The 4854-nt window shown below is 46.4% G+C and overlaps 1 long non-coding RNA gene across 1 annotated transcript; it reads left to right on the top strand.

Moving 5' to 3' along the window:
- The first annotated feature begins 758 nt into the window (after positions 1-758).
- LOC143749465 (uncharacterized) lies at positions 759-1544 on the top strand. The gene is made up of 3 exons (XR_013206985.1): positions 759-879; positions 956-1087; positions 1171-1544. It is a non-coding gene; the product is annotated as an uncharacterized LOC143749465 (long non-coding RNA).
- The last annotated feature ends 3310 nt before the right edge of the window (positions 1545-4854 follow it).

The following is a 4854-nucleotide window of genomic DNA, read 5'->3' as shown; positions in this document are numbered from 1 at the left end:
CATGCAGAGTTGAAAGATGTTCTTTGAAAAAAGAATGCGCGGGAAAAAAAGGTGTTTTTGAAATGGTGAGATGCAATCTTTAAATTATGAACGGCTATTTCATTCAAACTCTTCACTTCGCCCAGAACAGTCAACCGAATCTTGGCTCTACGCGAAACAAGTCAGGAGATCACCACGGTATGTAGGTAGCACCATTTCTCATTTTAACAAAAAGCATTATAGTTCAAATACGTGTTAGAATATTACATTTTTATTCTCTCTTTTATTAACATGAACAGAGGAATCACTCCCGGATTTATATTATAATGGCGATTTAGCAGAAATTCTGGGTCCTCATTGTGTTTTTTATAAAACATTCAAATTGTTTAATACATTTTACTGAAATGGCTAGTATCAGTAACATATATATATATATATATATATATATATATATATATATATATATATATTTGTTTATTTGCATTTTAGATAACGAATGGTTTTCAGAGAGGGTTTTACACAGTTTTTTACAAGACAATACAGTAGATAGCGGCGAACTCCCCCCGACACAGACTCCTGTTTCTACAACGCCACAAACCCAGGCTTCGGAGGGGGATCCACAAGCGTTATTGGACAACTCCGTGCAAGCGTATGATAACGTCACTCCTTGGAGTAGTCCTGAAGTGCCTGTTTGTGAAGAGCCATACAGATCGCCGGAGGTTGAAGTGAACGTATCTGACATAAGCGACTCGTATTAGAGGCCTTCATGCAGCTACTGGAACGGAAATTATAACGGGCGCGCACATCGTCCTACCTCTGGGAGAGGAATAAAGCGTCTTCGTGATGTTTATGGAGAATATGATTCAGACAGTGGCTCGCAATTAGGATATCCAAACGACAGTGGGTAACATGATAATCATCATTATTTTTATTAATTGAATATTTAAAATAATAAAAATAAATATTATTTCTCCAGAACAAAACTCCATTGATGAATGTACATCGACGACGAATTACCAAGACCCCAAAGTCGGAGGACCATACAAGAAACGAGACACGGATTTACCCGTGTCTCACGACTCATACGAAAGCTCATCGGAAGATAGTGGTAAGATAGGCTACTATACATTTTGTGTCTTATCATATGTAATAAATAATACATATAATAATTATTGTTATGTTTTCTTCCAGTACAATATCATGATGAAAGAGAATTGAATATATTCCTCGAATCCCAAGCGGCATTGTTGGATATAATTGAGCCTGAGCAGAATTCATCCGACAACAGTGACTCCGGAGAATCTGCGGGTGCCTTTAGGCCGTTATTCAGCGAGCGGGATTTTCAGAGGTTGCGTTATGAAACATTTCTCAGCGCCAACCGGAATTTCCTATGAATTTTAGATGTTGTGTCACAGCCCTTATCGTATCAGCAAACCGAAGGACTGCTGTTTGATTCACAATCGCCAACAGTCGGACTTCTACGTACGATTGCTGATCGCCAAAACCAACACACTGCAGACTTGAGAAGCGTCGTGGAGTTTTTCGGAAACTGTCACGAACAAGCATTAGATGAAAACAGACAATTGCGTAACGAGCTCTTAAGCGTACAACAAGTCGACCAGGTAAGGTCTGATCAACAATTGGTGACGGTGGCCATGTCTCTAATTTCTGAACGACTAAATGTTGTTCAGAGAATGTTGAGGGAATTACATGATGCTTTTGAGAAGATAAGATTTTTTTTCATTTTATTTCCTTTTGAATGTTACTTTTTAATTTCTTTTTAAAACTCATTTGAAGGTTATTATTTTTAAATTCATTTGGTTGTTATTATTTTTAAATTCATTTGGTTATTATTTTAAAATTTCATTTGTTTGTTATTATTTTATGTGATCTTTATTAGTGATACAGACATTGTCATGATTCTGCCCTCGTGTCCTTGATTTTCTCTAGTCTTGAGGCAGGATCATGACAGAATCATGTTTTGTGTGCAAGCACATGGTCTTGTGTTTTGAGCCATGTGCTTGTGTTGTCACGTCACCCCGCCCCCTTGTTATCCTCGTCTCGTCATTATTGTCTAGTCAGTTTCACCTGTCCTTGTCTAGTCAGCTTCACCTGTCTTTGTCATTAGTGTCTCCCTATTTAATCCCCTTGTGTTTGCTGTCCTGTGTCGGTACATTGTCTAACTTTGCGTTTTAATCCCTGTGAGTATATTGTCTGAAGACCTGTTTAATCAGTATTGTGAGTTTGTTTCCTGTCAAGTCAGAGTCTTTGTTTGTCATTGTGTCTTACTCTTGTTATACTCTGCTCCAGTCCTGTTTTACCCCCTCGTGGGTTTTGTTTTCTGTTTTGGTCCAAAATAAATCATTTGAGTGTCATCTGCTGTCTGCGCCTGGGTTCTCCTTCCATCTTCTATGACAAAATGTACCGACCAGAAAAGAACCCAGCAGACGTTCAGTCCTTCTCCGCTGATCTTCAGCCTTCTGACCCGGAACTGTGGTGGCGCGTGGCTATCTCTGACAGTTCCAATGGCAAGCTTCCTTTCCCTCCCCAGGGTGAGTTGACCCTGAAGAGGTACGCCCAGGTTGTTGAGGAGAGGAGGTTCTTCCTGCCGGAGACCCTGGTCAACCGCTACCTCGTCGCGGGTCTCAAAGTTCTCCCTCCCCTTGCTGAACGAGAGAGTTTGGTCCGCCGTCCGTTTCGCAACATGGTGGACTACTTGTCTCGGAAGGAGCAGCCAGGTCCCCCTGGTTTTTCACCACCTGCCACACTTCCAGTCATCCCTGAGGGTCGCATGTTAGCCGTCGTGACACAGGAGGACCAAGCGTCTTCCACCCTGACTCCCGATCCATCACCCGTGTCCGTCAGCCCCCGTGGAAAGCGTGGAAGACGTTTGTCGTGGGAGTCAGCGTCTGAGTCGTCCTCCACGGAATCCCCCTTGCCTGCGGTGGAGTCGCCAGCACCTGCTTCGTCTCCCTCTTCGCCCCCCTTACCGGTCTCAAGCCTGGCTACGGACTCAGCTCCGCGACCCAGAAGGAAGAAGAGGAGGAAGGGAGCCTCTTGTCCTCCGTCTCTGTCTCCCCCTGAGTCCGCGATCGCTGCCCCAGAGCCCGCTACTTCAAGCGCCGTCAATGAGCCCGCTACTTCAAGCGCCGTCCATGAGCCCGCTCCAGCAAGCGCCGTCCATGAGCCCGCTCCAGCAAGCGCCGTCCATGAGCCCGCTCCAGCAAGCGCCGTCCATGAGCCCGCTCCAGCAAGCGCCGTCCATGAGCCCGCTCCAGCAAGCGCCGTCCATGAGCCCGCTCCAGCAAGCGCCGTCCATGAGCCCGCTCCAGCAAGCGCCGTCCATGAGCCCGCTCCAGCAAGCGCCGTCCATGAGCCCGCTCCAGCTAGCGCCATCCCAGAATCTACTGAGAGACTTGCGGCCGATCTAGCCGCAAAAGAGGTTCTGAAATCGGTTTCTGCTCGTCAGGAGATGCCCATCTTCCTTGCTGCCAAGACCCTCTCTGATTATTTGTCTTGTCTAGCTAAAATCCTCGAAGTCCCTGTTTGTCCTGTCTTGTCTCCAGCCCCCGAGCCTGCCGCTGTGATCGCTGCACCCAGTCCTGCCCCTTCGCCTGCTATGTCCGCCGTCAGGAGTCCCGTTTCCTCACCCTCTGTCTCTGAATCTGTTGCTGCTACCACTGAAGCAGTATCCCAGTCTGTCTCCACTAATTCCCGGACTGTTTCTCCGTTCGTCCCTGTCTCCACCAGCCCCCGGACTGTTTCTCCGTTCGTCCCTGTCTCCACCAGCCCCCGGACTGTTTCTCCGTTCGTCCCTGTCTCCACCAGCCCCGGGACTGTTTCCCCGTTTGTCCCTGTTACCACTAGTCCCCGGACTGTTTCCCCGTTTGTCCCTGTCACCACTAGTTCCCGGACTGTTTTCCCTGTCGCCACTAAACCCCGTACTGTTTTGTCCAAGTCCCCCCCTCGTGTGTCCCCCTCCAAGCCAGCCCGGATTCCTCGTTCCCCATCCTCATCCCGTGGACCTAAGACCCCCAGCACACCCATTCACCCTGGACCACCCCCCATGAACTCTGTGTTTCCTCCACCACCTCTTCCTTGTTTTTTATTTTTAATGTTTCATCCTAACCCGGTTGTTGTGTTTTCGTGTTTGCCATTACTGTTATTTGTCATGTTTTGTTGGTTTGTGTCGATGTCTCAGTCTGTCATGTCCCGTGTTTGATGTCCCCTTGAGGAGCGTCTGGTAGCCGCTCCTTAAGGTGGGGGTTCTGTCATGATTCTGCCCTCGTGTCCTTGATTTTCTCTAGTCTTGAGGCAGGATCATGACAGAATCATGTTTTGTGTGCAAGCACATGGTCTTGTGTTTTGAGCCATGTGCTTGTGTTGTCACGTCACCCCGCCCCCTTGTTATCCTCGTCTCGTCATTATTGTCTAGTCAGTTTCACCTGTCCTTGTCTAGTCAGCTTCACCTGTCTTTGTCATTAGTGTCTCCCTATTTAATCCCCTTGTGTTTGCTGTCCTGTGTCGGTACATTGTCTAACTTTGCGTTTTAATCCCTGTGAGTATATTGTCTGAAGACCTGTTTAATCAGTATTGTGAGTTTGTTTCCTGTCAAGTCAGAGTCTTTGTTTGTCATTGTGTCTTACTCTTGTTATACTCTGCTCCAGTCCTGTTTTACCCCCTCGTGGGTTTTGTTTTCTGTTTTGGTCCAAAATAAATCATTTGAGTGTCATCTGCTGTCTGCGCCTGGGTTCTCCTTCCATCTTCTATGACAGACATGTGTAGGTGGTTTAGTATTGTTGTTAAATTGTTATTCTATTTCTGTTACACTTTGTTAATCGTACATATTAATTGACAATATTGTTTATGTATGGT

This window comes from Siphateles boraxobius, unplaced genomic scaffold, assembly GCF_051911475.1.
Source record: "Siphateles boraxobius isolate OS27281-9 unplaced genomic scaffold, OSU_SipBor_1 25, whole genome shotgun sequence".
Taxonomy (NCBI): Eukaryota; Metazoa; Chordata; class Actinopteri; order Cypriniformes; family Leuciscidae; genus Siphateles; species Siphateles boraxobius.
Note: the sequence above shows the minus strand (reverse complement) of the source record. Positions and strands in the feature narration are given on the sequence as shown.